Source organism: Lepidochelys olivacea (genome assembly GCF_965140295.1).
Source record: "Lepidochelys olivacea isolate rLepOli2 genome assembly, chromosome: 6".
In the NCBI taxonomy this organism is placed as follows: Eukaryota; Metazoa; Chordata; order Testudines; family Cheloniidae; genus Lepidochelys; species Lepidochelys olivacea.
In genome coordinates, this window is record NC_140416.1 from 31,620,412 (window position 1) to 31,647,243 (window position 26,832).

A 26,832-nucleotide genomic window follows, 5' to 3' on the forward strand; every position below is an offset into this window, starting at 1 on the left:
AAAATACATTTCAGTTGACCAAAACAGCAGCATAAGTCCTGAAAGAGTTTTGCACTATTGGTTTCCTAGCTGGTCACTTCTTTTTGGCAATAGAGGTTTACCTTGTAACATCCAAACCCTCACCATCACATGCACAACACTCCCAACTCTCACTAGTTCAGAGAGCAAGTAATGGCCTCTTATCTCTATAAAACCATACAAGGTTACAGACTCGACTGTGCAAACGTGACTTGCCTATGAAAATACTGGCGTAGTCCTACATAAAGCTGTCAAACCAAGGTTCCTTTCCCAAACTAAGCATCCACTGCATACAATACACAGTACTACACTCTGATGGGATGTTACACTGTGGAACGAACTATACAGTGAAGCACTAAAAAAGGTTTAATATGTCAGACAGAATAGAAGGGTTTCTCTGTTGATGCTTCTGAATACTAGTACCAACTTAAATTCTAAGGTTTTTATTACTGTTTATATACATGTTTTAGACATTTTTGTTGTACACAAGTGATGTACTGAAGTGAGAACTGACATTTTCTGCACACATTTGCTCACTACAGGTAATGTTTCCACTGTACGTAAGTCAAACAGATACAGTATTTAAAGTGAAAACTGGGTGGAAGATGTTTCCAAAAAAGAAAATAAGCAAAAGAAACCTAAGCCTGGGGATGCTGGCTTCCCTGCCCTTGTTCAAAAACAAATGAAGGGAACTCGGGAATCTCTACTCTGAAAAATACATGACCCTATGCTGTTATACTAGTGGTAAGCAGAAGGACTTATCAAGCTTCTGTAAGATAGCCATTACAGTGTGTGCTAGTCAAATATTTGACCAAATCTGACATTATTTAACAGCAAAGAGAGCAGCATACAGCACACTCATCAAAATATTAATCACTACCAGCAGTGGCCTAGGTTTAGCAAGCTGGTCAACTGACCTCCTATTATTAGACCACAGTTCAATATTGTCAAATATTCCAGCAAGAATGTTCTGATGTGGGCATCGGCCTACCATGGTGCCATCTGTTAGCAAGCCTACTAATGCGTCTTGGTCACTCACTTTACTACATGCTAATGTCATCTGTTAGGGAAAATATGAACTAATCAAAAATTGAGCATCTTGACTGTCTAGAATCTTCTGTATATCAGACCATCAAAGTACAGGGCAGGTTACAAAGCACATTAGACAAGTTAAAAGACATGATCCCGGCCCCGAAGAGCTTACAATCTAAACTGAACTGACAAAGCAGATAGAAGTCAGTGGGAGAGGCAGAAGAGAGTTCACAGCTCTTAACCTCCTCTCAGAACATAAAAGGAGAAAGATGTACAGCCCATACATTCCATTTAAATGAATGGAATGCCTAATATTGCTAAGAAAGATTATACTAATTTTTTTTCTTAGGTCTTCATTTCATTGTGTTTTGCATTTTTCTGAAATAAGTAACCTGTTTTTTGTAATTAGGCATAAGCACCTAAGACTAAGCCTACTGGAAACCACAAAGTTGTGGGGGTGGGGTTTTGGCTTTTTTTGTTACTGTTCTAATAACTGTGTGCTATAAATATTTGACCATTGTTGACATTATTTGATCAATATTTGACTGGTCAACTTCCCCCAATTTTATATTCTTGAAATAAACTATAAAAAACATTTCTTATTCTGACCTTATCTAGACTTTGCTAATGTGCTGACACACAATAAGATTTTTTAAACGCACCACTTTGTCTTAATATAGAATCACTAAAAGTTACAAAAGCTTTCACTTTTGTACAAAAGCCCTCAGACATCTTTTTCTACATACTACATTTGATTTTTAAAACACGTTCCCTGACTCTTGTATAATCAAAACAGCAGCAGTATGTTGGTCAGCTGATCACAAGGGATTATTGTCCTGAATACCAATGAGGCCAGTCTTAGTATTTAGTGCCAAAACTGAATGCCTACTGAAGACTTGCTCATTGCAGAAATCTACAATACAGTTTAATCTTATTACAATCTAACATTGCACAAACGGCTAATTTGTCCCAACAGCTAACATACAGGCACACAGGAATGACAATGATTTTAATCTTGTAAACACTATCTCAACCTTTCTGAAGTAAGATGTACTGATTACAAAATTATGTGGCAACCACGTCCTGTAGAGTAACTATTACCAGCAGTATATATGAAGCTGAATAAAAAGCTAATTGCATATTCTATTACAATATTCCTGATGAACATATCTTCCAGATTTACAGAAACTTTTCAATTTTTTGTAAAAGTACACAGTTCTGTGCATGTTGAAAATTAAACGCTATAAAACACTAATCTAGCAAAGAATAATAATAACCCCAGACAAATGCAAATACATAACTTTACTGACATTATCAGAAAAAGTAGGAAAAATACCTCCTTACAAAGTATTTTTACATTTTCAGTTTTGTCATAACTTAGTAGCCATGCATTGTCTGAGCAAATGAGTTAAGTATTATGGGCTTCTGTGGCATGAAAAGCTAAGGAGATAACACAGTAAATAATTTAATAGGGCTACATGTACTGAATAGATAAAATGTATTTTGCAGTAGATAGTACCTTTGCTGACTAAACAATAAACCTTTAACATCTCAGATTAATTACAGACTCACATTTAATATATTATAATAAAAAGCTTTTTCGTGCAGAGATTTTCACAACTGAACCCCAGGCCAGCAATGCTTTTTTTATTTTTTGGTCAAACTGATAAATTAGATTTTCTGGAGATGAGTAAATATCATTTTTCCCAATGAGGTCTGTGCTTTAAGTACTCCATGTTCCGTACAACATAATCTAAGTCCTAGTTGTTCCCCATCACATATTGTACTACTCTGAGTGAAATGCATTTCCAAACATTTGTTCTAAATTGTTTTTTCTATTTGTTCTCCCAAACAGGAGCTGTGGATGATACTGATATACCATTTAAAAGATAAACCATGATTGCATTTCCACAGTATTCATGTCTAATCTCTCCCTGTGTATATTTTACCAACTATTTTCATAGTCAATCTCTTAATTCTTCCTTACAGTTGAATTACAAAAAAGAATCTGAATATAGTTTTTGATGTAGGATTTTTACACAGAATTTTAAAGTCTCAATACCCTAATTTAGTGTTTCCTATTTTGATTATATATTACAGCTGCCTGTGGAGTTTAGGATTACTCTAGATATTGTCCAAACGCTTCCAAAGAGTTACAAACCGAAATCTAGCTTGCACTTGGTTTTGTTTAATCTTTTTTAAACAATGCCTGTATTCTACACTTTTACAAATTACACTCCAAGTATTACTTTCCATGCATCAGTATCTACTATTGTTTTAGCCGGAATAAGCAGCAGGAAAATTTTACTTCTGCTGAATGTGATCACCTAATATGAATCGGGGCTCTAGAACTTCTTGAAGGTGGAAGATAAGTCTTCAGCTTGGTTAAATCTAGGTGACAATATAAGATAATCACTTTATGATTCTATAACACTTAAAATGAGAAAACCCATATCTTCTTTAATGATCTGAGTAGTATTTTTCCTAGGTTTTTTTCCTATACACAATATCAGATATGCTCATCTATATTAAAGACAGCTAGAATCACCTCATTCTTTAGAGGAGGGAGTGTAATGGTGCAGAAAACACCAAGCTTGGTTTTGGTTTGGTTTTTTGTTGGGTTATTTTTAAGGCACTAAGGATTGGTCGGTCACTCTTTACTTGGCAAAGCTCTAGACCTATGCTGGGAGTTGCTTACCTTTTCCATTAATAGAAGTCAGGGAAAGCAGCAGGAGAGGGCAGCAGAGGCTGCCTAAAGACATGGCATGCAGTAGCAACAGTAACCCCATGGACATTGGTTCTTAACATTTCTAAATCTCAGTCCCTAGATTCTATCTAATCTGCTGGAAAAAATCGAGAGAGATCCTTATCACGATACATATTTAGCACTCTGTTTTCTTTCACACTTCAGAAACAAAATCCACTTACTAAACTGCTTTAAAAGAAACATCCGTAATAAAGTGAATACAGGTTGCTATGATGTAGGAGATTCAAGTGTGAACAGAACACAGACGCCTCCCACTCCCGATCATAGACACACAGAGACACTGGAAAAATTTCTCCTCTGAATTTTTACTATGAATTTGAAATGCATTAATTCTCTTCATATTATATTGTACAAATTTGATGGATTTTATAAGAGCAAGACTTACCAAAAATTTTATACTATTCTTAACAACACAGCATTGCAAATCTTTTCTTGTGCATTCATCAAAAGTATATTTTTCTGACAGGTGAGTATGAGGAGATTATGAGGATGGTGTGTTTGGATTTTTTTATTTCATCATCAGAGTCAGGTGTGTGAATATATGATGTCCCAGAATAATAAATTTTCATGACAAAATTTGCAATTGTGTTAAAATATACATTAAACTGAATGGATATCTCCAGACATAGGGCTAACATTTTTGCTTCTTTGTCCGCTAAAGGATATTCCATAAGACCAAAGGTTTCTCTTATTTTATTTAACTTGCCCATGTGTTTTCTCTTCTGAAATAAAAACTAAACACGCACGCAAGGGAATACGAATAAGCCACTTCATATTTTGCCGTTCTCAGAAGATCTAAAGTGCTATGGCACTAATTCCCCAGTATTATTTAAAGAATGTACTCTAGTCAATTAGCTGGAAAATCACCAGCCTTACAAAACTGGAGTGGGACAACTGCAGTCTAAACTCACTGAACTTGTTCTGTTATAAATAGTAGATTTTATTGAGTTTTTGCTGCCAAGAACCAGATTAAACCAGAAATGGTCAGAGACGTTAAGTAATTAGAAATGTTCTTAACTGGGACTGTATTTTTAAAAGATATACCTGAATACTTAAAATTTCTGATGAGTTATCTACATTTTGTTAGGTTTCAGAGTAGCAGCCGTGTTAGTCTGTATCCGCAAAAAGAACAGGAGTACTTAAATTTGTTAATCTCTCAGGTGCCACAAGTACTTCTGTTCTTTTTACATTTTGTTGGAAGCATCAAATAAATAGATCATAGAGTAAACGATGTTGACAATTTCACTATAACTGTTATCATGAAGAAAACATACGATACACAACCAAAGAGACTGAATCAGCAAGAGCAGAAAAATACCCTGGATATCTCAGCACATATCAGATGTGCTTTGCGTTTAATATTAACACCTGGTACATATGTGAACTGATCAGACTGCATAAAGAAATGTGAACTGAGAAGCTAACTGTGAAACTCAAAACAAAACTAAACGACAGTTTCACTCCAATACTGTACATCATTTCCAGACACTGAACAATATACTTTTGTTTTAAAGGAATCTATAAGCAAATGTGTGCAATTTCAGTTAAGTTTACAATACAATATCCCATGTTAAAACCTTGCTTTGAATGGAGACCTGAAAGCCTAATCAAATTATCTTAATGTGATTAAGATATTTTGACATCCAACCTTATTTGTACCAAGTAGCAACCGTGATTTTTTTTAGGCTAGTCAACAGTGCACTTTGCTACTAGATTAGGTTCTCAACCACAAAAATAAGGTTTGGCAGTCATAGCATTTAAGAAAGAGAAAAAGAAAGAAATACAACATACACCTAGGCACTAATTATCACCAGAAGTTGTCCTTTTGGGGAGAAAAAACAGGGATGCCACATGAGAGATATGTCGGGGAATGTATACTACCACCGCTAAGCAAATTAGATGCAATTAAATATACCTCAGTGTGCCTCTTCCAAAATTAGCAACTAGTTCCAAATGGTGTGGTTAAATAGATGAATCATGTGACTCCAACACTACAGAAGACAATTCTACATACTTGTAAATCTGTTAATTAACAACCTAGAGGAACGCTGCCAAAGGGTTAGTCAGGTCATTTTTCAGGTCATTTAACCAAAGCAGAGAAAAAAAAAAGTCTCATAATGGCCACTAACACTGTAACACAGTTGGTAATTTTTGTATTAAATAAACCAAGATTAAAATTAAGAGTTTAAAATATCCTCTTGCACCCTCAGAGTGCATTTCCGAGGTGTCAATAATGCAACCTAATTAGCATAAATGTAATGTGTTAAGTTGCTAAACTAAATACTACTAACATAACTTTCTTTTTTCTAAAAGGTCTCATTATAAGAAGATATTTTTAAGTCTCCTGACTGCCTGCAAGATTTTGTCAAAAAAGGAGGACGGAGGGGAAATGGTAAGTCACAGAGCTTAACTGGACATAGAAAGCCAGAGAACACGTGTGCATACACACACAAAATATATTTTAAGCATATGTTGATACAGAGCTTTTTTATAATAAAAACCCCTTCCATGAACCAGTACATTAGAGGTAAAGGAAAATGGATCTGTTCTGATTGTAAACAAAGTTTGAGAGGGGTTTGCTAGCTCATTCTCCAGATTTTCTTTTTTCCCCATGAACCTGCTCCTCCCTCAGAGTTTTTTCCTGAGTCTTTTCCACCTGGATCACGCTTAGGTGTTGCTCCTAGTCAGCCTTTTAAACCTCCAGTATATTTCCACAGAAAGCACAGGCAGTCATGACTACTGGTCAGAGCATGGATCTGAAAGATAGGAACTGCTGAGACCCAGGCAAACGAGCTTTGATGCTAACTGACTGCAGCCTGGGGAGAGTCACCTGACCTCTGCATGTGTCTATTCCTGCCCCTTGACTGTAAAATAATAAAATTTACTTACCTTTCAGAGGGTTAATATATATTAATAAGTAATACTTTGTACCGCTATAAAACCCACTATCAGAGGATCTCCAAGTGTTTAACAAACAACCTTGTTGCAGGACTATACTCATTTTGCAGAAGAAAAAACAATAATATTTAAAGTGCAAAAAAAAAATTTCAGTTTGTGCGCAGAAAGTTAAATGACTTGACCAAGGTCACACAGGAAGTTGGTGGCAAAGCCAGGAATAAAACTGTTTCCTTGACTCCCATTCCCATACTTTAGCAACAAGGCCATTCTTTCTCTTTCATACAGCGCTTAGATAAATTATTCCTGGGGGAACTCTGCACGACTGCACACATGCAGAACTCATGTGCCCCACAGATTTTTTTTTCCATCCACAGAATATAGATTCTGCTGGAGAGGCATGCAATTACATCTTTCGCCAACCAGGAGCTGCTGTGGTGCCAGGAGAGAGAGGGAGAAGAGAAAAGAGAAGAGAATGTGTTCCTCACAGCAGGGCCAGGTGAGTAGGCATAGGACAGACAGAACAGCGCACCTGGAGCTGCTGGGGAGTCACAGACCGGGGTTCAGAAGGGCTAGTGGGGGGACAGACTGAAGGGTGGGCTCAGGAGCATTGAGCCAGGGACAAATGGGAAGGGGGCTGCAGGGCCACACAGGGATAGAGACAAGAGGGGTGCTAATACATACTGGGATGGGGGCAGATATGCCTGACTGAAAGGCTAGGGGTCACTCAGGGTCTGCATGGGGAAGGTTCCCGAACTTCCTAACAATCCCTTCCCCAAAAAAACCTCTTCCATACTTCTCCCACCCACACCCAGCAATTATGTGTGCAGAATTTTAGCTTTTTGGCACAGAATTGCCCCAGGAGCAGATAATGTAAACCTCTATAGAAGTGCAAAATTTCCTATTACTACTACAACAATGCTTCTCCGCATTTCTGAAGGGCCATCCATCCTAGTTACACATGACAATCAAACCCTCAGCGTACGCGCGCACACACACACGCACACCCACACCTTTATAAACATCTCCACACATAAACAGATTAGTTAAGCATGTAAATGTGTGAGAATGAGTGCCTTCATGCTACAGAACTTTGTATATGGTACAAGTCACTCAAATTGTGTTCCTCTAAGTCTCACAAAAATAAAAATAAAAAGTACAAATTTTCCTAAAATTTCTAATGAGCAGCTGTACTCACCTACATGAATGAGTACATCAGCCCTAGGCCCTCCCTTAGGGCACAAGTTCCCCATGCCTCAAGATTCAAACTACTAAGCTGGTTACAAACACTAACTTTTCAGTCATCAGTGGGGCTTCTCTCTCCTCCAAGCACCTTAAGCATGGGAGAGAACATTCTGGAAGAACTTCCCAATCCAGCATGGCAAATTTTCACACTCCTTGAATAAGTCTGGAGACATATTCAACTGAAATTTTAAAAAATACAGAATAACTTATTTTATCAGACCATCTGACTAGATTCTTTTTTCACTTTTGAATATTTTCCTCCACAACTTCATGAAGTGAGCTGTAGCTCACGAAAGCTCATGCTCAAATAAATTGGTTAGTCTCTAAGGTGCTACAAGTACTTCTTTCCTTTTCAAGAAAAAGGTGCAATCCCCATGCTATTTTAGGCAACAAGAGGGTTGAAAGTGAAAAAGTTTCAGCAACCTGTACATTACAAACATGAAGGTCACACTATAAAAAAATTAAAACAGAAGAGGGAAAACAGTTAAATACCTGAAAATAGTTACTAAGTGGATGCTTTATGATCTGCCACACAAAATGTTTTGTAAGTAAAAGCATAAAAGAGAAGAAAAGAAAGTTACGAAGACAGATGTACTCAATCTGACAAAGAATCTTAGAAATTAAACAACATCTTATGTAAATGAACTCAGTGTTTAGGCCCCAAATCAACAACAACAAAAAACAGAGAAAATAATACTTGGGGAATTTGTTATGGTCCCAGAGAAGGGAAGGAGTGAAGAGAGATTTGCTTCAAACCAGATGCTGTAACACATTCCAAAAGAGCTGAAATAACAGCAGACCAGCTCACAAGATAACTAATAAGCTGGGCTGTTGATTAATCGCAGTTAACTCACGCAATTAACTAAAAAAAAATTAATTGCGATTAAAAAAAATGTATCACAATTAATCGCACTGTTAAACAATACAATACCAACTGAAATTTAGTAAATATTTTTGAAAGTTTTTCTACATATTCAAATATATTGATTTCAATTACAACACAGAATACAAAGTGTACAGTGCTCACTCTCTATTATTTTTATTTAAATATTTGTATTGTAAAAATAATAAACAAAAGAAATAGTATATTTGAATTCACCTCATACAAGTACTGTAGTGCAATCTCTTTATCGTGAAAGGGCAACTTACAAATGTAGATTTTTTTGTTACATAACTGAACTCAAACAAAACAATGTAAAAGTTTAGCACCTAGAAGTCCACTCAGTCCTACTTCTTTGTGCAGCCAATCGCTAAGAGAAACAAGTTTGTTTACATTTACGGGAGATAATGCTGCTCGCTTCTTGTTTAGAATGTCACCTGAAAGTAAGAACAGGAATTCACATGGCACTTTTGTAGCTGGCATTGCAAAGTTTTACATGCCAGAGATGCTAAACATTCGTAGGCCCCTTCGGCCACCATTCCAGAGGACATGCTTTCATGCTGATGACATTCATTAAAAAAAAATGTGTGTTAATAACATTTGTGTCTGAACTCCTTGGGGGAGAATAGTATGTCTCCTGCTGTTTTACCTGCATTCTGCCATATATTTCATGTTATAGCAGTCTCGGATGATGACCCAGCACATGTTGTTCATTTTAAGAACACTTTCCACTGCAGATTTGACAAAATGCAAAGAAGGTAGCAATGTGAGACTTCTAAAGATAGCTACAGCATGCAACACAAGGTTTAAGAATCTGAAGGATCTTCCAAAATCTGAGCAGGACGAGGTGTGGAGCATGCTGTCAGAAGTCTTAAAAAAGCAACATTCTGATGCGGAAACTACAGAACCCAAACCACCAAAAGACAAATCAACCTTCTGCTGGTGGCATCTGACTCAGATGATTAAAATGAACATGCATCAGTCTGCACCACTTCGGATTGTTATCGAGCAGAAACCCATTATCAGCATGGACGCATGTCCTCTGGAATGGTGGTTGAAGCATGAAGGGACATATGAATCTTTACTGCATCTGGCACGTAAATATCTTGCGATGCTGGCTACAACAGTCCCATGTGAATGCCTGTTCTCACTTTCAGGTGACATTCTAAACAAGAAGCGGGCAGCATTATCTCCTGCAAATGTAAACAAACTTGTTTTTCTGAGCAATTGGCTGAACAAGAAGTAGGACTTGTAGGCACTAAAGTTTTATATTGTTTTATTTTTTGTACATAATTCTACATATGTAAGTTCAACTTACATATGTAGAATTATGTACAAAATCTCTATCTCTGTAGTGCAATAAAGAGATTGCACTACAGTACTTGTATTAGGTGAATTGAAATACTTTTTCTTTTGTTTTTTACAGTTCAAATATTTGTAATCAAAAATAGATATAAAGTGAGCACTGTACACTTGTATTCTGTGATGTAATTGAAATCAATATATTTGAAAACATAGAAAACATCCAAAAACATTTAAATAAATGTTTAACAGCACAATTTACAACAGTAAATTGTTTAACAGCACAATTAATCGTGATTAATTTCTTTAATCGCTTGACAGCCCTACTGATAAGGTTACACTTTTGCCACAACCAGTTCATTTCTTTGACTGAGAACAAGGCAGACCTTGTTTAGTTTATGGATTATGCTGATGCCATTCCCACAGGATGTGAACTTGTCAAGTGCTGCCTTTGAGGACCAACAAGTAACAATCAGCAACACGTGGTTAAAAAGAAGCTTCAAAAGCCAATTATCCTGTACACCATGGAAGCTATTTAGCAGGTCCACGAATGGTCATTTCTAGGAACAAAAATAGCTCTCCTCCTCTAATCCATTTTTTGGGGTGACACAAAGACAGAATGATGGTGAATGATTAATTGTTTTGGGGCAAGGAAGAAATAATCTTCTTGAAGCACCTTTTGCACATTCCCATCTTTGAAGATAAGCATATCATGAGGACACAATTTGTGTCCTTTGAAGCCACTCACTCTTCCTGCTCACAGAGATCCAAGAATTTAAATGGGGGAGCACCTGGATAACTGATGGCACAGCAAGCTTGGAGCACGCTCTGTGACCTTGATTTTTCCCTTTGTTTTTATTTTTTTCTTCCATTTGTGGGCTAGTTTTGTTTACACTAAGCAAAAAGAAAGAAGAAAGTGGTATTGTGCACTACATAAATTGTCTAAACCAAAAAAGGCAGTGGGGTTAGAGGCTGCATCCTGAAGAATGACACAATTCAGGTCCTTTCATTCAAGGCTGGTACCACGTGTTCTGCATCAACTTTGGAGCTCCACCCACCCAGGTGACTCTACACCCATCTTAACAACATTCAATTCCCTGGCCTTATTTGACTGATCATGTCCAGTGTGGAGGATCTGCCACCACCAACTAGAAACCAAAGAACTGCTTGCTGAAGTGCCTTTGTCCCTGACATAAGCATCATGGATATCAACGACTAGTCCAGGTCAACTGAGTGTATGGTTGAGGAATCGGTCCAATCATCTGCAAATAAGTGCTTACAAATATGGCTCTATGACTGGCATAAGAGACACTGAGGATTTTGGACTCAGTTCTGCCAAGTCTGGAGTCAAACATCCAGCACGACTGAAAAGTTACTCAGTTTGACTATGCCAAGCATACATGGCATTTAGGTCTCTGGCTTCATCTGGGTGGCCAAGTTCAGTGCCAAGGGCTTGGCACATCAGTGCAAAAATACTGCTCACTAAGGTGGTTCTGCACCTGGGTCTCCACCCTCTTCCTGGTTGGTGGATTCTGAAGGTTATGAGGCTCCACATCAAAGTGTTCATGCTAGGCGCTATTCATCTACTCTTCAAGAATTTCTCCCATGCCTGCCCGAATTATGACAGACACCACTACAGTGATGTAGTGCAACTGGCATTGATGGATTTGATCTCACCTGCAGTGTCCAGAAGTCATCTTGTTCTACAAGTGCTGTACCCACCATCAGATCACTTCAACGACTTCATCTGCCCAAGAATAAGTGTCAGAATTCTTTATTCATCGAGCTTTTTACCTTTGTTTGCCCTCTGGAATATTCTACCTCCCAAGCAAGCCAAAACAAATCTAAATCTAAAATATGTAGATCTCAAAACAATTCTACATAGTAAGATTTAATACTATTTTCAATGGAAAAGAGGCTTTAAATATAAACTGGTTTGAAGAGAAGAACCAACACACAATGCATAGTAGCTTGCTGAATGCCTCTACACGTACTACTTGTCTCATGATAAAGGCCTCATTTTAGTCTTTTGTACTAACCTGTACAATAGAGAGAGTATCTTTTGGGAAGAAAAGAAGAACTGACATTTAAGAAAGTCTATTTGGCTAGATCTTACATTAGTGATTTATTTTATGGCTGAAAAGGTAAAGTACACACTTTCTCTTACTATGAAGTAATAACTTTTACATATTTCATTATATTCTGGAGAAGAGTTGGTGCTATTGCCCAACACACTAAAGGCAGCATGCTCGTTAAAAACACAGTTTGAGTCCAAATGATACACACTGATACTCATAAAGTAAGATTACAAAAATGCAATGGTGTCACTGATGTAACAGACTGCTCTAAGGCATTTGACTCAGTACCACATGACATTTTTCAAGATGACACAAAAATTGTGATAAATAATGAAGAGAACAGGTTACTGATATAGAATGACCTGGATTGCTTGGTAAGCTAGGCACAAGCAACCAATATGCATTTTCATACAACTAAATTTAAAGTTATACACCTATGAATAAAGAATGTGCACCACACTTATAGGATAGGGGACTCCATCCTGAGAAGCAGTGACTGAAAGAGACTTGGGGCATCAGGGTGGATAATCAGCGGAATGTGAGCTCCCAATACAATACCATGGCCAAAAGAGCTAATGCAATTCTCAAGAGGCAGTTCTAGCAGCTGAGGATCAGCAAGGTATGTAATACTCTGGCCACTCCACCATGAGAGCTCTAAAGAGTGCAAAGATTCCCCTTACAAAGGAGAAAACTATAGAGGGCAGGGATCCACCAGCTTTATGACTGCATTGTACTACCAGAGCAGCACAAAACTACGAGAGCAAGGGCCGTGAACTAGCCCTACGTGTATTACACACTGCCAAACTAACATACGTATTATACCCCATTACAGTACTACCAAGCACCAAAGAGTTACAATTTGTTTTATTGTTAACAAACAGACTGAAAACTTTCTTTTTAAAGTTAGAGAGATTTCTTTGGGGGGTGTTGGGAAGGTTACAGTCCCCCATTAAAAAAGTAACAGAAGTGATTAAAAATGATGTTTTCTATGCCATGTTTTAGTCTGATGTAAAATAAGAGAGTCAAACTCCTCCTCCCCACACTATCTTGTCACATATACACACACACACTCTCTCTCTCTCTCACACACACACACACACACACACCAGAAACACCGACACTTAACTCCTATAGCCCTGTGAGATACCATTATAAATCTCGTTTTCCCATTAAGAAAGGAACTAATTTTTTAAGCTAAACAATGAGGAAAACCTGTCACAGATTTCTACTGCTACACTTCAGATGCTAAAAACACCAGAACTGCCTTCCAAATATCAGTGGGTCATGAGTTGGGAGGGCAGGGGAAGGAGCCCTCCATAATACAGATAAGTTACAGGCAGTGTCTCTCTTCCTTCGGAGCATCTGGCAAGCGCAAACATCAGAAACAAGTTACCAGACCATGAACCACTGGTGTGCTCCAGTACAGCAAAATTCACTGTATGTTTAAGGGGTTTTTTTTTTCCCCGTGAGTTCTTGGAAACCATCTTAACTGGAAACATATATGTAAAATTTCCTTAAGTTCTTTTTTAAAAAAAAAACAAAAAACTTATAGATCCTTCTATGAAAGGACAAATATGTTTCTACTTTCAACATTTAGATCACAGTATTCTAAGATAAATCACTAAACTTTAGCTTTTCTTTCAATTGAAAATCTTTATACTTGGCTAAACAAACTATGCAGCAAAGAAACAAAGACTTTACCAGTGTTTTACTACGAGAAAAAGTGCAATGATTTTGTAAACTACTTAACTGATGTACTTCTGTTAAAGAGCTATAAAATAAAAATAACTTCTGCGCTATGTAGAAGTGCCGCTATCTAAAGGAATGAGCAGTGAGCAAGGTCACTAAGCTAGCTGGCACTGACTGTAATTTAGAAAACCTGTGACACTGAAAGAAGAGTCAGGAAATTAATGTTCATGAGCCAAATGGCCTTCTCTTATTTCCAATATTTCTTCGCTTACATAAAGCGTCACAAGCTAACCATCACACACTCACCAAGTACTCAAGACTAGTTTAGAAAACTGAACAAAATATTTTATATATATATATCCCTAACACTCAAAAATTTCTATGGAGATACAAGATGAATCTAGATCTTTCCTCTGGCATGGAAAAAGAAAAAAAAAAACCCTGAAAATTGACAAAGGGAAAGATTTTTTATATACTGCATAGGTAAATCAGAATTTTCCTACAAATCATGGAAGCTTCCCAAGGTACAAATATACAGTAGAATTCAGGTAACACATCCTTCTGATCTCCCAATTGGATCTATTCTACTTCACCCTCCTTCTCCACTCCCCTCCTCACACTTAAAAACCGAGGTTAAACAGGTGATTTGATGTAGAAGCCCTCATTTCCTCTTTCCACTGTTCACTAAACAGGATACAAATGCATTATTCCACTGCAACCAAATACAAAACAGAATTTCAGTTCTATTTTTTCAGTTCCATTTCTTTTCCTCTCATGAGTGTAGCACTGAAAGACAAGTGTAACATTAAATTGGTGGGAATGAATTGTTTCTAAATCCACATGTATACCTATTAATTATTCAAAAAGTAAAATACATTGAGAAAAAGATAGAAGGAAAGAAAACAGAGGGAAAGACCCATCATTGACTTATTATGCAAGCTTGTTTTTAAACTAGGAAAACATGACTAATAATCATTACTGAGTCTGCTCTCTACAGAATGAATAGATCGTACTATAACAGTTAGTGTGACACACAAGAATGTAATATTGTACTTTAAGAGATTGGCCATCTGCCCTCAAACTGAACTAGCTAGCCACATATTATAATTGATTTAATATTATGTTGCTAGTCTTACCAAACACAACCATAATATATTTTATCTTAAATGAATAGAGACAGGATAATCAAGCTAAGAAAGGTAGAATCAGTTGAAAACAGAACAGAAAACACACCTCAACATTCAAAACCATCCCAAGAGGCACAATCAGGACAACGTCTCCTATTGAATAATTTTGTTTCCAATCCTAAAAATGCTTTAAATTCTTGAACTTCAATTCTCATGCAGAACTGAACAAGGCGGATAATTTGAAATTTTATTATTATATCACCACTGCAGTTCTAAAGCATTTCCATTATAAGCTAGATGTGGATCCACACTAACTTTCTCAAAAAGAATACAGACAGTAATTTTGGCTTGACACTTCTGTGATTAATCTGGAAGAAAATTATTCCGGGGAAGATTGATGTAAATATGAAGGGCTGTTTCTGAGTTATTGAATTTATGATAGATATCAGTCTATAAATTGTTTTATAAAGAAAAAATTAGTCAGAGCTGAGTGAGAAGTTGTGCAATCACTTTTATGAAGGACAGTAAATTTCTGAAGTTATTGAAAAACTAAAATAAAATACCATGAGGTTCCCATACATGAGCCATGAAGCAACTTGTGAACTTTCTAGTGCCCCGATTCTGAACCCCTTTCTAACATGCCTGAATAAGTGCTCACCAAAAGTGGTCCTAATGGACGTTCACAACCTGGCCCTAAACATTACAGGCACCTGACAGCTCTGGTGTCATCAAATATAATACCTGACAAATGTTACGTTGCTGACTACATAGGACTAGTAGCAGTTAAAAGGTTGCTATTCTATTGAACTCAACTCATGAGCTCCATAATACCCCTAGTGGGTATAAGATTAAGGCTGGAACTTTCAAAAGAGCACAAGTCTGTTAGGGTACTCAGACCCAATTTAAATTCAATGGGAGCTAGGTACCTAGCTCTATCAGAACCCTTTCAAAGTCCCTTTCTATATAACTAATACAGCATATACACCAAATACTCTTAGTTCCTTTGCAATTCCTTTTGAAAGCCAAGTGTCACTAGCCAAGTAACTAGGTTAAGTGAAAACAAGTTTATTTATCTGTACTGAGGATATTCAGGGAATATGTATCAAGTCCCTCCAGGCAGCAAATTAAAGGGCAGTCAGAAGAGAATTAGGGCTGGACAGGCAAGCTTATCCACAAAGGAGGGTGGGAGGAAGCGAGATGCAGCTTTACCACTTGAGTAGTTCAACATTTCCTTTATCTTGATGACAACCAGTATGACTTCCTATGCCTCACCTCTTACAGCTGTAAGGAAAAGGTAAGAAACCATCACACCTTTTTATGAATACCACCACCAAACATTTAATGTGTAGCAAAAAAGTTAAGGCCTCGCCCAAGCACCTTTGGCTATTACAAACCAAATGAATGGATTAGCAACATCCTAATGGCCATCTCGTAAGTATGAAGTGTTCTAGATCAATTCCTTCAACTGCCTAACCTTAAAGGAGTGAGATTCTACCACCCACATACGAAATATACATCTTAAGAAGTTAGCAGGTGTTGTCTGTGCTCCTCAAGCATCCAAACTTGGAGTTTTGCTTAGACTCTCCCAAAGAGACAACTTTTAGAAAATGATACAGAACAGTAGAAGAATTGTATTTAAAGACAACAGGAACAAAGAGTACACAAGAGTAAGCTACCAAAGCGGAGAGACATCAGTAATACAGCATGTCACAGTAGTCTTTCAGTCAAAGAGTTAAGAGAGGGAATTGGGTTACTTTGTTATAATGGATGTTGGTTCAAAAGCTCTTCCCCAGAATGGTAGTGTGAGCAGTTCCAACACCAAGATCACAACCTTGTCTTGTGCAAGCATCTCCTTGACCAGTCTGACATGTGAATTGTCCACATACGGAAGAAGTGGTAAGATGCAATTACACTTATGATATCAATCTACCATTCACTTCTGCTCCCTATTCCTGTGTGCCTCTAACAAGTCTCTATCAAATCAAATGATGGAACAATTTTGAGTTCTCCTGGTACAGTCCAAGTAAACCAGTAGCTGGTCTTACTGCTGATAGTTCAGGGAAGTTCTTTACACTGATCATCCAAGCTGGCTTATTGTATGAAGCAGGCTGTGTTACATTATCTATCCTGCAGAAGCCTTCTAAGGGCAAGTCTACACTACAAAATTAAGTCAACCTAAGTTACATCTACCTACAGCCACTGCAATAATTAAATTGTTTTTGCATGTCCACACTACACTTTTTGTGTTGGCAGTGGACATACTCACCAGGAGCGCTTGCACCAAATTAACTGTCAGTGTGGGGCATTGTGGGATGGCTTCTGAAAGGCAGCAACAGTCGATGGAAGCAACGCAGTGTTTACACTGACACTGCACTGACCTAACTACATCGACCTAAGTGCTATGCCTCTCATGGAGATAGAGTTATTAAGTCAGTGTAGTGGGCAAGTTATACAGGTGGAAGCTACATTTAAGTGCAGATGCTTATAGAGAATTAGGTCAACTTGATTATCACACACATTGTAAGGAGAGTGATCACTTTAGATAAGCTATTACCAGCAGGAGAGTGGGGTGGGAGGAGGTATTGTTTCATGCTTTGTGTGTATATAATATCTTCTAAACTTTCCACAGTATGCATCCGATGAAGTGATCTGTAGCTCACGAAAGCTTATGCTCAAATAAATTGGTTAGTCTCTAAGGTGCCACAAGTACTCCTTTTCTTTTTGCGAATACAGACTAACACGGCTGTTACTCTGAAACCTGTCATTATGCAAGGCACTGCATTTAGCCGTATGGAGTGGAAATCTATCAACTGCATGAAAAAACTTGTACAGATACAGACAGACATCATCTTCCTTTCCAAATGCAAACAGATGGACATCGTACCAAAAGGACTGAAGGTAAAAAAATCCATTACAATCTACATACCACACAGACTATGCTGACAGCTTGTGCCACATGGTCTCTAAGAAACTGCGGAATCACCTGATCAACATCCTCTACAGCAAACAGGGAAAGATTAAGAATGAGCTCTCAAAAATGGATACTCTCATAAAAAACCAACCTTCCACACAAACTTCCTCGTGGCTGCACTTTACTAAAACTAGACAAGCCATTTACAACACACACTTTGCTTCTCTACAAAAGAAAAAGGACACTAAACTTTCTAAACTACTACATGCCACAAGGGGCTACAGCAATGGTTCCCTCAACCCACCCAGCAATATTGTTAACCTATCCAACTATACTCTCAGCCCAGCAGAAGCAGCTGTCCTATCTCGGGGCCTCTCCTTCTGCCCCTCCACCCCCACGAACATGACACAGTTCTGTGGTGACCTGGAATCCTATTTTCGACGTCTCCAACTCAAGGAATATTTCTAACATACCTCTGAACAACATACTAATCCACAGAGACCTCCCTACCAACACTACAAAAAGAAGGATTCTAGGTGGACTCCTCCTGAAGGTCAAAACAGCAGACTGGACTTCTACATAGAGTGCTTCCGCTGACGTGCACGGGCTGAAATTGTGGAAAAGCAGCATCACTTGCCCCATAACCTCAGCCGTGCGGAACACAATGCCATCCACAGCCTCAGAAACAACTCTGACATCATAATCAAAAAGGCTGACAAAGGAGGTGCTGTTGTCATCATGAATAGGTCGGAATATGAACAGGAGGCTGCTCGGCAGCTCTCCAACACCACTTTCTACAAGCCATTACCCTATGATCCCACTGAGAGTTACCAAAAGCAACTACAGCATTTGCTCAAGAAACTCCCTGAAAAAGCACAAGATCAAATCCGCACAGAGACACCCCTGGACCCTGACCTGGGATATTCTATCTACTACCCAAGATCCATAAACCTGGAAATCCTGGGCACCCCATCATCTCAGGCATTGGCACCCTGACAGCAGGATTGTCTGGCTATGTAGACTACCTCCTCAGGCCCTACGCTACCAGCACTCCCAGCTACCTTCGAGACACCACTGACTTCCTGAGGAAACTTCAATCCATCGGTGATCTTCCTGATAACACCATCCTGGCCACTATGGATGTAGAAGCCCTCTACACCAATGTTCCACACAAAGATGGATTACAAGCCGTCAAGAACACTATCCCCAATAATGTCACGGCTAACCTGGTGGCTGAACTTTGTGACTTTGTCCTTACCCATAACTATTTTACATTTGGGGACAATGTATACCTTCAAATCAGCGGCAATGCTATGGGTACCCGCATGGCCCCACAGTATGCCAACATTTTTATGGCTGATTTAGAACAACGCTTCCTCAGCTATCGTCCCCTAACGCCCCTACTCTACTTGCGCTATATTGATGACATTGTCATCATCTGGACTCATGGAAAAGAAGCCCTTGAGGAATTCCACCATGATTTCAACAATTTCCATCAACCTCAGCCTGGTCCAGTCCACACAAGAGATCTACTTCCTGGACACTACAGTGCTAATAAACGATGGTCACAAACACCACCCTATACTGGAAACCTACTGACCGCTATTTCTACCTACATGCCTCCAGCTTTCACCCTGACCACACCACACGATCCATCGTCTACAGCCAAGCTCTGCGATACAACCGCATTTGCTCCAACCCCTCAGACAGAGACAGACACCTACAAGATCTCTATCAAGCATTCTTACAACTACAATACCCACCTGCGAAAGTGAAGAAACAGATTGACAGAGCCAGAAGAGTTCCCAGAAGTTACCTACTACAGGACAGGCCTAACAAAGAAAATAACAGAATGCCACTAGCCGTCACCTGCAGCCCCCAACTAAAACCCCTCCAACGCATTATTAAGGATCTACAACCTATCCTGAAAGATGACCCAACACTCTCACAAATCTTGGGAGACAGGCCAGTTCTTGCCTACAGACAGCCCCCCAACCTGAAGCAAATACTCACCAGCAACCACATACCACACAACAGAACCACTAACCCAGGAACCTATCCTTGCAACAAAGCCCATTGCCAACTGTGTCCACATATCTATTCAGGGGACACCATCATAGGGCCTAACAACATCAACCACACTATCAGAGGCTCGTTCACCTGCACATCCACCAATGTGATATATGCCATCATGTGCCAGCAATGCCCCTCTGCCATGTACATTGGTCAAACTGGACAGTCTCTACGTAAAAGAGTAAATGGACACAAATCAGATGTCAAGAATTATAGCATTCATAAACCAGTCGGAGAACACTTCAATCTCTCTGGTCACGCGATTACAGACATGAAAGTCGTTATTTTACAACAAAAAAAACTTCAAATCCAGACGCCAGCGAGAAACTGCTGAATTGGAATTCATTTGCAAATTGGATACAATTAACTTAGGCTTGAATAGAGACTGGGAGTGGCTTGGTCATTACGCAAGGAAGCCTATTTCCCCTTATTTCCCCCCCTCACCTCAGACGTTCTTGTTAAACCCTGGATTTGTGCTGGAAATGGCCCACCTTGATTATCATACACAATGTAAGGAGAGTGGTCACTTTGGATAAGCTATTACCAGCAGGAGAGTGAGTTTGTGTGGTGGGGGGGGGTGAGAAAACCTGGATTTGTGTTGGAAATGGCCCACCTTGATTATCATACACATTGTAAGGAGAGTGATCACTTTAGATAAGCTATTACCAGCAGGAGAGTGGGGTGGGAGGAGGTATTTTTTCATGCTTTGTGTGTATATAATAAGATCTTCTAAACTTTCCACAGTATGCATCTGATGAAGTGAGCTGTAGCTCACGAAAGCTTATGCTCAAATAAATTGGTTAGTCTCTAAGGTGCCACAAGTACTCCTTTTCTTTTTAGGTCAACATAGACTGCCTTACATTGACCTAACACTGTAGTGTAGGGCAGACCTTACCCGTGATTTCACGTATCTTAACTACTGCAAATCTTTATCAAGAAAAGAAACATCATGAAAAGGAAGCTCAGCAACAGGATTAAATTAATTAATGATGCATAACAATACCTAAACAGAAAGCTCTTCCAATGATTACGCAGAGACAAATCTTTTTGTGAAGAAGCACTTGTTAGAGGATTCATCAGTGCAGCTGGAAATTACAGAAGGGAAGGAACTGCCTGAGCTCAGGGCTAGTCTCCTTGAGGCTAGAGAAGGTTTAGTAAGCTTCTACCACTATCTGACTAGCGCTCTCAAAAGCGCCGAGTATTATGGTACGTTCTAAGCTGTAATCATCCTTTCCTGCTGCACAGCTCAGGCAATGCTCCCGAGGAGCAGGGGGAACAGACATAGCAAGCACACGTGTGTATGCACCTTACTCCAGGAAAAGGTGCACTGAGGTTGGGAGACAAGAGGCCACAAGTTCAAGTCACATCTCTTCCACTGAAGAGACAGAGGAGGAGGATACAGATTTCCTACTGCCTAATGTTTGCAACTTCATGGTGTGCCCTTATCTTAGCAAGGTGGCTACGAAACAGTAATAGAGACCTTGACCCAGTGACAATTCCAAGCCTTTGGGCAAAGGTTACTTTCAAAAAGCAACTGCTGGAAGACTCATAGGACTCAGGGATTAATCTCAATAGAGTTGTATCTTGCCATAGTTGAAGCAGAATAACCATTTCCATGAATTTGCGGAACCCTATGGAATTAACTACAATTTTCAAATGCTACCTGTTTCTCCTCATTTGCCATTTGGTTTTTGTGGCTCTTCCGCTTTCTTAGCGCTAAATTATGTCCTTTCATGCATGTGAGGGGCTCCCACTGACAGCCAAGGGAGCTGCTTACACAAATCTGTGGATACCATTTGGTTAGCAAGTTAATATCACATTATCCTTGTCACAGTTCAGGGTAACTGCACCTGTACACCCCCTCAGTGGTCCAGCACAGGCACCCATCCTCAGTTTTCCAGTTCCGCAGCCACTGCCCTTCTGGGTGAAGACCCAGCTCTCTCTCCCTTATGACCAGGTTATTTCCAGGTAGCCCAGTTTCCAACCTTCACTGTATTATTTCCAGCACAGACAGGTTGCCCAATGACAACTTTGCTTTCTCTTCAGAGACAGTTAATAGGTGTCAGTGCTACAGTTATAAGGATGACAAAACACTCCCTATGCAAGACTACTTTACTCTTAAGGCAAGAAGCACTACAGAGAAGACATTAAAAAAAAATTTAAAACCTGCACGCCTGGTAATAAGCTTACCAGACATCATCCTAACATACATTTTGGCAGGAGTAGTCCCGAGGGGATTTCTTGTGGCTGATAGGCTAGCTATAAACTCAATATAATGAGATTTCTGAAGTCCAACAGCTACCTTAATTTGAAGGAAAGGAAAAAAAGATACCATGTTTTACGAGCTAGAAATGCAGGTGTTGCACACCTATCAAGTCTAGAGGTCACTTTAAGAATGGAATTTATAGAACAAACAGCCTGGAAAGTAGCTGCATAGGTGCCTAGAGAGAAGCTTTTGCTGGCTTCATCATGCAGTCCAATTTTTTTAAGTAACTTTACTGATGCACAACCATAGCAAGAGTTATACCAAATATGCAAAAGATTAAAGGCTCCTGTTAACATCAAACAAAACTTAAGAGCTTGTAGCCCAACATCATCATTATGCGACTAAGTGTCTGAATCCTCGCTTTTTTTGGCGAGGACCCCGCCCCCGAACAAAAATCCCACCCCATATATATCCACGTCTCTGCATATCTATAAAGAAAATTCTGCTTCTCCAAATTAACCCTACTAACTCCCACCACTGTATTTCAAAGTAAATTACAGGAAACGCCTGCACATGTCTGGCCCCATTAACCCACACATAACAACTACAGAAAGAGTTCAGATATGGCTTCCACACCTCAAAAAATCACCATCTTCCCCGTTTAGGAGCAGAGCATCAGTTCAGTTCCATGAGATTTAGTAATGCAACCCTTCAGAGAGAAAGGAGGAATACCAGTTTGTGCCCAAGCAGGAATACATTTTCTGACAGCATAAGACCCAAAAGCCATTAACCTGTGAACTGTTCCACCAACAGTGTACCCAGTTAGCGCTCCTCTCTTTGCATTGTAAATACAATAGCACAGGTCCAGCAACACATCTACAATGGAGATCTGGGGTATATCATCAACTAGCTATTTTATAGGGAGCCTCTTGTACAACAGTTGACTCGAAGATTGTATGTCCATTCAATACCCCACTCATAGTCAGGTGGTTTCTCTCCTCTCCCCCCGCCCCGCCGCTTCAAACTCTTCTAGGCCTTCCTGGCTCTCCCGCAAGGAGTTACAAGAGGACTTTTTAATTCTTAATATAAAATATACATTGTATCACTAATTGGACAAGGCATGTCTAAGATTATTTCCAGAGAAGACAGAGAATTCCCTTTTAGTTTCACAAGTTTGTGAATAAAACGCCAAAGCCATATATATGCAAAATTACCACCATGATGGCAATTAAAGGTAAGCTGAAGGACTGAATTAATTCAGACCTTTCACACCAAAAAGAAAAGCATTGTATTTAATCCCTGCATACCATCATGGTTTACAAATAGGGCTGGCCAGACCTTAGGGAATTTGTTCATTCCAATTCACATGAATAAGCCATGTTTGGAGCCCTGGAAGCTAATTTCATATCCCCCTGCATAAAGGGGAATCCCAGGACAATGCAGAGCTGGCACAGCAGATCTATCCCACACTTGCATCCCCCAGCAGATGGGTCACAGTCAGAGCATCTCTGCACACCAACTGTTCCTAGCTGCCAAAAAGGCCTGTTGGAGCTATGGCAGCTGGGTGTAGATTAGAACGCCCCCAGCCTGCTTTGTATGATGCTAAGGGCCAAAGTAGGGCAGCTGGCCCTAACATTGGGGAGATACAAGGTGGCAGGAAGCCAACTTTGCTCCCCACCCTGTTCCCTAGGTCCTGTGCTGACAACAGTGCCACTGGATCACAAAATCTGGCATTTTTTTAAAAATGTGCCTAAAACTAAAGTGTGAGCCTTGTACTCCAGTAATACCGTACCCAGTGTGTAATAACAGGACATTCTATTTTTTAAACTGCTAACAGTTGAATTCTTCTTGCATGGTCCATAATAAAAAAAAAATTAAGTTCAAGAAGGTTAAGAGAAAGAAAATCTCTCACAAGAAGAGAAATAATATCTGCACATATGCTGTTTAAGAATATCTTGTCTGGCCTATTGCAAAGTCCCAGAAAAACAAACTATTTTTTTTACAAGTCAGTCTCAACGTAACTGTCAACTAACTCCCTTCAACTTCAAAATTTATGATGAGTTATTTAATCTTGTAAAAACTATCTTGTTAAAGTACTTCACTTTGCCATTAGACTACCGTGGGAGCAGAACAGCTTTGTAAAGGGCTGTACCAATGAAATTGGAAACCAGTAAAACAAAAATAAATTCATAAAACTGGAATGACAAGAATGGAATTTGCAAGAGGACACATTCCCATCTATTTTGGTGAAAATGCACAGTCACCCAATGATTTTGAGCAGATGTATATACTGGGGGTGGCCACATTATGGACCCTTGGAGCCATATGTGATAACCTTCAGAAGTTTGAGAGCTGGGCATACTTGCCAGGGCTCAGGGCTTCTACCCTGCAGCAGTGTGCTGGAACTAGGGTCTTCTGACCTGCAGGGATTGGGTGTTGAGGCTTTAGCCCTTTGGGAGGCACCTGCCAGGGTTGGGGGCTTCAGCCCCGCTCCTGCTGAAGCCCCCAGGATCCCACAGGGTTGAAACCTCTAGTCGCACCACCCCACTGCTGGGCAGAAGCCCAAGCTCTTCCCATCCCCATCCCCAGTCTGGTAAGCAGAGAATGGGGGGAGGGTAGGATGAGGGGCTCCACAGCTGCACTTTAACTGTAAAGAGCCACATGCGGCTCATGAGTTAGCCACCCCTGATATGTACAGTCAAATTGTAAAGACTGAAGAGCAGAAATTGGCAATGGACTTACTGGTGCTCCAACTGGAAACAAGGATAAATGAATTCACTAATAAAATAGTAATACCAAGCACTTACTTAGTGTTTTACATTTTCAAAACATTTTACCTACTTCACAGAGATACTTTAATAATTATTGTTGGTAAAGTACTACCCCTATTTCACTCAGAGCAAGCAGACACAGAGAAGCTACTTATGGTGTACTACTTACGACTGCCAGTCCTGGTGCTCCGTAAGTAGCACATTCCTACAGGGTACCATTTAATATACTACATCCAGCGGCTCTCACAGCCACACTGCCTGGCAGGAGCTCAGAGCACGCTGAGGCTGCGGGGGAAAGAGGACAACAGGGGAGGGCCAGGGGCTAGCCTCCCCGGCCGGGAGCTCAAGGGCTAGGCAGGACGGTCCCGCGGGCCGAATGTGGCCCTCAGGCCGTAGTTTGCCCAGATCTGGTCTAGATTAAGCACCCTAGAATCAGGACTCCTGGATTTTATTACGAGCTCTACCACTGATTGCCTATGACCTACAACATAAAAAAAATTTTGAATTTCAGTCATTACTATGTTATTACCACAACATCGAACATTGTTATATAGAGCAGTTGTTTCTGCCATCCATGAGTCCTAAACAGAAAAAAGGATGAGAAACTTTAAGACAAGATCATCGATTGAAAAAAAAAAAAACAAATCTTGTTCAAGAGCATTTCCCCCTTCTCTAATTCTGTGATGAGGAGGAACGGATCAATACAAAAGTTTCATCAGGTGGAAGTCAGAATTAGAAACCGAGTCAATGTGGCAGATCTCACAATATGGATGCCATTGTAGCATATATGTTGACTCAAATTATCAGGATCAAGTCAGAAGGTAAGATGGTACATAACTTATTTCAGAAAACAATCTTCAAGGATTCTTTGTCCTGCAGAGGGAAAACTGGTTGTAGATCCTCTGAATTCATTAAAGAATTGGATTCTTGAAATTTCCAGGAAAAACCAGCATAATTTAGTTTTCAATATATCATAAAAGAAGAGTATGTTGGGGGGGGAAAACAATTCACATAAACTAAAAAATAACTGCAATGAACGCTTTCAGGAGTAAATAAGATTCCAATGTATCATATTTTAAAAAGACAATGTCTTGAAATTAGGAACTATTTTTTTTTATTTTTGTAAAATATACAGGAGTAATTCTTGCTCTTGCTACAGACTTTTTACACTAACACACTAGTGTAAAGGGGCTAAAAAAGCCCTGAATCCACTCAGGAGAGAATTTCCCTGGAACAGAAACTGAGTAAGGCCACCTTTGCAAGCCTTGTCACAGGGGTCATGGTCATACTGGACTCTGCTACAACGATTCTGGGCATCGCTGCCATCCACATGCAGTTTGGTTTTGACCAAAACAAGGTTGCCTACATCACAGTGGAGGCCTTTTAGCTCCCACTGCAGCCCCCATTCTCCCGGACTTCAAGTTTTGTGCTGAGCTTCCAAAAAGTGCAGTACAAAAAAAATCTCACTTTTTATTAATCAAATGAATTTGTCTGAAAAACAAAACTTTGCCTTTCCCAACTGAATTACTCCATATATATGTAATCAGGCACTCCAACTCATCAAGCACAAACCACATATTAGAAATATTTTCATCCCTCTTACTATGTGATAAGAGGATCTCTCTTTTCAAAGCCATACAAAGTTATGTTTCCTATATGTAATGTTTATTTCCAAAACTGGAAGCACCCACTGATCTCTGATGAGTTAGATATGCCTCTCTTGCTACGAGATAAGTGTTTTACCGGGGGGAGGAGGGGGGAATCACGGAACTCCTTGCTTCCATTAAGGTTAGGCTGAATTGGGACAGAGTCCTCCTATACTTGTAGAGACTAGAACA

General features: G+C 39.5%; 1 protein-coding gene across 5 annotated transcripts in view; it reads right to left on the reverse strand.

Moving 5' to 3' along the window:
- The window catches only part of SBF2 (SET binding factor 2), a 555,237-nt gene that overhangs the window by 495,084 nt on the left and 33,321 nt on the right, over positions 1–26,832 (reverse strand). The gene's annotated exons all lie outside the window — the stretch shown is intronic.